Genomic DNA, 9,980 nt, shown 5'->3' with positions numbered 1-9,980 from the left:
ATAAAGAATTCAAGAAGAAAGGAGGAAGTCGCCAGGGGCACCATAAGCGCTCGGCAACGATGGATTTTCGGGAAAAAGAGCAAAGTGTTGCAAGATTAAGTCAGGTTCAAATGACAACAGTAGTATATATTTTGCATGGAATTTATAAATCTTACTTAGTATTGATATTAGGGGTGTGTTTTAAATAATAGTAGGATAATAGATTAAAGTTGACTGACTGGAAACTGTCAGCCACATGCTAATGCTTGACAGAGGATTTCTTATTATTTAAAGGATGAAAAGGTAATTAAATGATATTAAAGGTTGTCAGTTAATTCAAATAGAGTTCTAATATTTATGGAAAGATGGGGATTTATAGTAATTGTAAGTACTTACCGTGATATGGCAGGAAAATCCTTCCTTCTGTTCAAGTTCTGGTCGTACTTTGTTAAGCCCTTCTCTCGTCCTTTAAGACCTCGGTCGTGGATGAAGTAGGCCGGATAAAAGTACACAGATGTATGCACAAAGTTCTTTATTATTTCTTTAGTTTTACACAACTTAACACTGAATCGACAATTATATTAATCGAAATGGAATAATGAATAGTACGCGAACAATGAACGGAATATAACGCGAATAATACGGAGCGAATACTTGTACGAAATAGTAAGGAATTAGTAATGAATAATGTTAGCTAAGAATAAATGATTCGAATGCTTGAAGATCTCTTAATTGACTGATCGAACTGACTGTAATGCTATGACTGAATGATCTGAACGTAATGCTCTGAATTGACTGCAATAAACGTAATGCTGAATGATCTGAATGTAATGCCCCGAACTGAATGTTCGAAATGACTGCTCCGATTTTACTGCCCCGAAGGTTCGAAATCGCCGGCTTATATACTGTCGAAACAAAGGGTCTTCGGGCCGTGCGCAGCACACGCGTCGCGCTCTGGAAGATTCTTAGAATGATTCAGTGAAGGACTTCCGAGAAGAAAGATTTTTAACAACAATTCTTCTGAGAATTGTCGATCGATATGTTTATCTGACTATTGAGTTTCGGCGCTCGTGGTCGTAGCCGTCGCATGTCCGTTCGACTTATCGCTCGCAATATCAGGTTTCACTAACATGAGGCCTCTTATGCGCATTCTCTTCTTAAGCTTAGTTAATATTTTATAATATAAAATCCTTAATAATATGGTTAATATTTATGCTTATTAATTTATGGAATCATTTGTTCTATTTATTTCAGTTCTGATAATAAGTTGGCAATTTAATTAAAGTTATTGGCATTCTATAGTTTAAAAATATAGATATTTTAGATAACTTATTTGTATTATATGCAATGTATATAATTTATGATTCCATAGAATATAAGCCTCTTAAATTTATATTTATGGTCGCTTGATCGATACTACAATAAAGCATATTAATTTTATTAAAATCATTTCTTTATGGAAGCATTCGCGCATTATATAATAACCTGTTATAATTAATATGATTTTAATTATTTATAAAGTATAATTGTATTGGATATGGTATTGAAAGTTTTATATGTGATGTTTTGGATAAAATAATTATAAATATTCAACAAATTGTGTCAACAAATTATTATTATATACGTTTTATGATTCCATAAAGTACGGCGCATTTACTCCTCAATTTAAGAGTGAGTAATTATTATATCTATTTGTCTGTATGATTAAATATTAAAATCTTAAAAGTTAGATATTAGTATCGATATTATCGAGTATGAAACTCGCTCGCAAGTTCGTTCTTAAAGTAATCAGCAGGTTAGTTCTAGAAAGTCACTGCTGTACAACTAGCTAGTTCTAAATAATGCTTCCTGATTCGTCGATCCAAGGAATTCTCAATTCCTTGCGCCATCGATTATTATTACTAAAAGGATTAAAATATATTCAGGTTTTAGGCTAAATAACCATATGGAACTAAAATAATAAGCGATTAATGAAATTAGTTAACAATTAAAATAAAAGCAAATGGATTACATAATTATTCTACAGGTATTTTGTAGGGATAAAAGCGGTACTTAATTACTAGCTAAAATATAGTTTTTAAAATTGGCAGGACGTTACACCTCCCCCCTTATTTAAGAACAAATTACGATGTTTTCGTAGTGATTTGTTCGAGATCTTTCAATCGGTCTCTTAGATTTTTATAAGCATGATTTTCAGAATCATCTATCTCAATGGTTGCTGATTCGATGTTGACTCCAGCATTTTCGCTTATTTTTAAAGAACAATCGGTCGCTGGTGGTTCTAGGGGCAATAGGGGTGGCTCTTCGGGTGCAGAGGGTGGTGATATGTCGTCCTTGTTGTTGTCGTCTTTGTTAATTGGTCCTCGTGCAAGGTGAAGTAACAAATGGGCGAGAGAGCTCCAGATCGCTCCCAATAAATGTAAACTCCATCCATAGGCAGTATGTAGAGCATATCCATGAATAGCAGTATCGACAACGATTTTTATAATGCGGATGACTACTAGGATGCCAAATATACCGGCTGTTGCAGAACCAAATGTAACAAATCCATTCCATACTCGAGAAGCAGCATTCTCAGCTATTTTATTGAGAGAAGCTTCGTCTAGCAGATTGTACATGGAGACTACGTTCGTATCGATGGAATGGCCAGTGAGTCCTCTAGCGATTGTATTAAAGAGAGCAGGTTTCTCTGCAGGAAACATAATGTAGTCCCTCAGCTTTTCTATATCCTTCTTGGAATATATTCCGCTGATAGCAAGAGGTCCTGGTGTTAAGTAGTCCCAAGATAAAGTTGTTAATGGTCGTAATTGTTGAGGTGGTAGTTGTCTTACTTGCGGTTCCGGTGTAAATTGAACCCAAGTATCTTCGATGCGATATATCGTAGGTAATTCGTAACTGCACTCTCTTTGATTTCCGAGTTTAGTAATTACTCGAGATTTAGGAGTAAGAAATAAGGAAATATTACGCACAGTTACTGGTAATTCCGTGTGACATCCTTCTGTCCTTCTTACTGTGACATCTACAGGTATGCATTTGACAATATGCGTAACTTCTCCAGTGGTAACTGCCATATAGCCTGGTCCCTTCATAAGTCGATATGCGAATTCATCTGGTTGAAGAGTAGCAAAAGACAAGGCATTAGTTATTACTTGTCTTTCCAGTTCGCATTTTTGTTGCATGACATTATGATATAATGAAGTCATTTGATGACGAATATGTTTTTCTACATATACAAATTTAGAATTCATATATGCGAAAATATCTAGGTTATCCACGGAAATGATGCCACGACTGGCAAAGGTATCTCCATTTTTGGTTTCCAGGATAAAAAGTTTTGGATGTTCTGTGCAGAGTAGAGTGTATCCACACAAGGGTTGTTCCTTAGTTTTGGTGAGAGCAAAGGTGATGTCTTCCGTTGTTAAGCTGTAGATGATGGGAGACACAGAATTGATAGCGTCATCTACAATTCTGGTGGCTGGGCCTTCATAGAGGACATCATACCGATGAAAATTACATGCTGATATTGGTATAGGCTTCCAATACGTGTAGCCGTCGTCTGAATCAATACAGAAACTTTCGCTGAGAGCGCAAACGGTTCCTGATTTCAATATTATTTTCCCTGAGTTTAGCTGTACAGGGACGTGCGATGATCTCAAGGATATGTTAAGGACAGCTTGAACAATAACGTCATCCCATGTGCCGTAAGGATCGGAGTATTGCGTTCCTTTACAGCTTCCATCGTTGCTAATTCGTCCAGCCAGGGTAAGGCTGTGAAAAGAAGTCTGGTTAGCTCTCAGACCATGGATGATGTTGCCGGCTCCTAATGAGAAGGTTCCATCTTGAAACATTCTTCGACATAAGGAATATCCAGTCTCGTGGATATAGTCCGCTCTTCCATTGTGGACTGCCGAGACGTGCGAATGCATTCCGCAGTGGTAGATTGTCCTTGAGATTTCAACCTTGCATTGGATAACTTCTGCATGGTTGTAATCAGAAAGTTGTAAAAGTTGGACGTATGTTTCGCTGGTATTGGGTTTTCGATAATTTAAGTTGCATTCACCAACATCGAGCAGCGATACCAAAGTAATGTTAAGGTGTTGTCCGCCGCAATCAAACCCGATAAGCGCGCAGAGTGGGCTTATAAAAATGAATATTGCAAGGTGTCTTAACATCTCTGCAATTATACAAATATACATATATATATATGTATATATATATGTGATTTCCTATTTTACTTACTTAATGTCTAGATTAAATTTCCTCTTTTTTCTATTTTTCTTTGTCATTACTCGTAAATAGCTACATAATGTATTTCTTGAGAGTTCGGATATATAAGGGTACATTTTAATATACACATATATGTGTTACTAGTAATTATATTAATAATTATATTATCAATGCTTCAATTGAAAGGAAAAGTATATATAAATGTCTTAGAATTTTAAAGCAGTATTATTATAATAGAATTTTTTATAAGATAATGTATCTTTCTATAAAATTTAGAATTAATATAATATTGGTAATACAAAATATACGTACATAATATATAGGAATATATTATATAGACTATATATATATATATATATATATATATATATATATATATATATTATATGATTTCTATATGGTATTGCGAGTTATATGTGTTCAACTGTATCGTCATAGAAAGCGAGAAGGAAAAAAAATTGTCAGCAGGTAGTTATTCTAGTCATGCGTTCCTAGTGAATCGTATTCTCTTTTACTATTTTAAGTGGTCACATATGGGGTATCTGTTGGGTATGGTCAGTGGAACGGCGGGACGCAGCTAAGAGTTTTTCGTCAGTACGTGAACGGACCTAACACGATATCGACGCGTTTGCTTAAAAATATATATATATAGAAGAAAACTATAGAGAGAAAAGAGAAAAAAAATGGAAGGTCTTTTTATATTAAATAAAGTGATTCGTGTGCCCTACAGAAGTAAGTAATAATTTTGGGATAATATATACATACATATATGTATGTGTCTGTAAAATATATCTACATGTACGCGTGTGCGTATATATAAGTGTCAGCTTACATGTACCTATGTCCTCAATTTATTATACATATATTTATTATATATAATTTTATATTTTCCAGTTCTCCAGTGACGTAAAAATAGAAGGATTCATAAATATAGAAAATCGCCAGTGGGTGAGGGCGGTGCGTCGAGAGGCGCGTCGAAATTTGGAGGAACTTTGGCGCGACACAAAGGAAGCAAGGGAGATAGAAGAGTGGAACGGCGTCGACTTCGACATATTCGACCTAACGAAATTATTTGGTATGGAGCCCTACGAAGTTGTGAAGGTGGAGGAGCCGTGGGATCCTTGGGAACAGTTCCTTTATTTTGGTAATAATATGTTTATTCTTGAGTGTGCTTTCTTTATTATTTTATAGTTAAATTCAGAAATTACTGGTTTTTGTTTCAGATCGTGCGTGGACTTCACAATAAAAGAAGAAGATATCCCCTTTGATCTATTTTATATTGTATTTTTATAATGAATAAAATACTTAATATGTATTTATGTGTTAAATTCAATATTTTCCTAAAGTAGAAATGTTACTTTATAAAAATATGTTTTTTTCCTTTTTTTTCTTTTTATATTTTCTTATAATTACATGCTGAGAAAAAATATATTTATATATATTATTGAAATTTTAAAGCTTATTAATATTATTAATGTAACTATATTGGTATAATCTTTATAATATAATATTCTTATGTCATTCTAATTAATGTTAGTAGTAAAGATTAGTGATTAGTGATTATTATTTAGATTTATTAGTAACTAGCACTAGTAATTATAGTATGGTAGTATTTCGTTAAAGTATTAAGTAATTAGTTCAATATAATTAGTAGAAGCTGTTAAATAATGATAAGCAGATGATATGCCATTAGAATAGTGCGTTAGGGTATTCCTAAAAGTAATAATAAATCAAACGTATAAAGTAAAGCATTTATCGTAAAATTGAGCGCGTAAAAACTAAGTTACTCTCTCAAATTTGACAAAATTTATAAATAACTACCGTATGACGTAATCCAGCTGGAATAAAATGATAAAATAAGCGAAAATAAAATAATTTATAGTAAGTAGTTAATAACCGTTCAAAAAAGAATAGAGTTGTTATCCATCTTAAGATAACCCAGGACTTTAGCACAATAAGCAAAGCACAGATGATGGTGTGCGGTTAAAGAGGAATGATGCTTTTGTCCTGAAATAATAATAAAATAATTCGTTGGCGATGCCAACGCATCTGTAACCAAAAATAATATTCACATTGTTTCATCCTGGCTCAACGTGAGCGAGTTTTAGTTTATTGATGTGTACAATTCGAGGTTTATTCTTTATTAAAATTTTAACATTATATTGAGGTAAGATTTCTATAACTTGATGAGGGCCCGTATACTGATCAGTGAATTTCCCTCTTGCGGGTTCTTTTAATAAAAATACATATAATCCTACGCGAAAATTTTGCGGATTAATTTTTCGATCATAATAATATTTACTTTTTTCTTTTGCTGCTATAAGATTTTTACGTGCTTCTTCCTGTATATCGTTGATTTTATTAAATAAATCAGTTAAATATTGTTGATAAGTTATCTCTAGATTCTCGTCTATTGGTGTGTGAGCGGAGGGTAATCGTGCTATACGACCAAAAATTAATTCGAATGGTGAAAATTTAGTACCTTCGTGAACGCTGGTATTATATGAGAACATTGCCATATTAATATAATTATCCCATTCCTTTTCTTTTTCGATTTGGGTTTTTAGATATTCAGTTAGTACGTGATGTGATCTCTCAATTGAACCGTTGGATTGTGGATGATAAGCAGTAGTTTTAAAATGTTGGATATTAAACTTTTTTGTTAAGTTACGCATTAAGGCGGAGAGGAAATTAGTTCCTTGGTCAGTAAGAATAGCTTTGGGAGTGCCATAAATACAAATAAAATTTTTAGTAAGAGCATCGGCTATGGCTAAAGAAGTTGCTTCTCTTAATGATACGGCTACTGAATATTTAGTTAATAAATCTTGCATAGTCAAAATATATTGGTTACCGGTATTTGTGATTGGAAGAGAGCCTACTATATCAAGAGAAACTTTATCAAATGCAAAACCAGGTGTGTTTGTAATCACCATGGGTTGTTTTATTTTTATTCTTGTTAATTTCTTTAATTGACATTGACGAAATCTTTGAATGAAATTTTGAATGTCTTTTTTCATGTTTTTCCAGTAATAGTGAGGTCTTAATCGATTATATGTTTTAGTAATGCCTTTATGACCACCGTGAGCTGAAGAATGATTTTCATTTATAAGAGCTTCTCGTTGTTCGAAAGGTGGAGTTCGGACAAGGTTTTTGCAAACAGTAATGTGGACTGGTAAGTCTCTTAAATATCCTTGAATCTGGCCTATTATATAATGCCAGGGTAAATCATTGAAATTATCAGTTTTACTAATACTGAAGGAAGTTAATTGTAATTCCATTATTACATCTAAAAGAGAGCGTATGCAATTTTTTAAAGTTTGAATTTCTATATTTGTCCGATTATTATGTTTTATTGGAAGTGATATTAATTTACCGTGATTTAAAGATTTTACATTAGCCCTTTCATACATAAGATCTTGATAATTAGGTAATAAATTTGCTTCTTGATATTCCTTAGCGCCATTATCAAAAGGAGTTCCATTTAAATAAATAAAAATTACATGGTTATCTGATTGTTTCAATAAGCTATCGCGGTTTTCGGTTATAATGATTCGGTCTGTGTTTTGAGGTTCATCGTTAAGGTCAATTATCTCTTCGTATTGATTACTATCTTCATCTGAATTTGCAATTAATCTATCCATTTCGTCGTCATCGCTAAAATATTCTTCTATTGTTATATTAGGTTGTTCAGATGCGGATTGATTATCTTCTAATTGTTGATTATACGGGGAAAAATCAATTGGTGAAGAGGACATTTCTCTGTCTAAGATAGGCCTTCTAGGTCAACGTTCAAAAGAAAATGTTGATTCGTTTGATGATTCGTCTACCGGATTAGCGGTAAATAAGGGTAGGATGCAGTTTATAGGTGGGTTTCGGGATAAGGCGTCTGCATTATTATTCAAACTTCCCTTCTTATATTGTATTTCGTATTCGTATTCTGCTAATTTTGTTCTCCATTTCCATAATCTTCAAGAGGGGTCTTTAATTGAATGGAGCCAAACTAAAGGTTTATGATCAGTTACAATTGTGAATTTTTTACCATATAGATAGGGTCAAAAATGATTAATACAATAAATTATTGCTAAACATTCTTTCTCAATAGTGGAATAATTTTGTTCTGCGGTATTTAACACGCGAGATGTATAAGCGATAGGTAAATCTTTTCCGATTTGTCCCTGACTGAGTACTCCTCCAATAGCATATCCGGATGCATCGGTCGTTAAAACAAAGGGTTTAGTAAAATCAGGATATTGAAGTACCGGTTCAGAACATAATGAGTTTCTTAAAATATTAAATGCTTCTGTTTGACGTTGTTGCCAATTAAATGTATTGTTTTTCTTTAACAAATCGGTTAATGGCTTGGCAGTCTTAGAAAATTGTGGAATAAATCGTCTGTAATAACCTGCTAATCCCAAAAATTGTTTAATGTTTTTCTCATTTTTAGGTATAGGAAATTCGGATATTGATTTTATTTTATTAGGATCAGGTTTAACTCCGTCAGCTCCGATTATATGATCAAGATAGGCTAGTAGAAATTAAGGGTAGTTAACAAATTGTGGACACTAAATAATAGAGAGTTAGTTAGATCGAATTAATTTATTATGAGAATTGTCTCAGGAATAAGATCTTTTATTTAATATCAATACTTGATTATATTATGACTCTAAATTTCTGATAGAAAGAGAAGGTTTAGAAAAGAGGTCGAATGTCGCCAGGGGCACCGTAATAAGCGCTCGACAATGAGGTCAAAATTTAAGAAAAAGGGAGGGAGTCGCCAGGGGCACCATAAGCGCTCGGCAATGATGGATTTTCGGGAAAACGAGCAAAAGGTTGCGAGATTAAGTCAGGTTTAAATGACAACAGTAGTGTATATTTTGCATGGAATTTATAAATCTTACTTAGTATTGATATTATGGGGGTGTTTTTAAATAATAGTAGGATAATAGATTAAAGTTGACTGACTGGAAACTGTCAGCCACTTGCTAATGATTGAAAGGGGATTTCTTATTATTTAGAGGATAAAGAGGTAATTGAATGATATTAGGGGTTGTCAGTCAATTCAAATAAAGTTTCTAATATTTATGGAAAGACGGGATTTATAGTAATTGTAAGTACTTACCGTGATGTGATAGGAAAATCCTTGCTTCTGTTCAAGTTCTGGTCGTACTCTGTTAGACCCTTCTCTCGTCCTTTAAGACCTCGGTCGTGGATGAAGTAGGCCGGATACAAGTACACAGACGCACAAAGTTTTTTATTATTTCCTTAGTTTTACACAACTTAACACTGAATCGACAATTATATTAATCGAAATGGTATAGTGAATAGTACACGAACAATGAACGAATAATACGGAGCGAATCCTTAGTATCCTTCCTGTGTGAATAGTGATTCATCGCTGAATATCACACGAGAGAAATATTTGGAATCTCGATCGATGTTTCGCAGAAAATTTTCGCAAAACGTTCGTCTTGCGAGGTAATCTGCTGGTCGTAAATGTTGCATGCGTGTATAATGAAACGCGTGCAACTTTTCTTTTTTTATTCTTTTTATATTCTTTGTACGGTTGTACAAGATAAATCATTTTCTCGAGCAACTATCCGAATACTCGGAACAACTTTTACTAAGGTGACGTTATTTTAAGAAACACGTATTCCTGAAGTAATTTTAAGACATTTTCTTCTTTACCAAAATTTTATTTAAAGCATTATTTTATGTTATAAGATAAAATAGTTAGCGACTCATACAGTGGTAATCACACGTCGGACGCTCAGCTG

The sequence above is a fragment of the Cataglyphis hispanica genome, chromosome 11 (assembly GCF_021464435.1).
Source record: "Cataglyphis hispanica isolate Lineage 1 chromosome 11, ULB_Chis1_1.0, whole genome shotgun sequence".
Classification (NCBI taxonomy): domain Eukaryota; kingdom Metazoa; phylum Arthropoda; class Insecta; order Hymenoptera; family Formicidae; genus Cataglyphis; species Cataglyphis hispanica.
Note: the sequence above shows the minus strand (reverse complement) of the source record.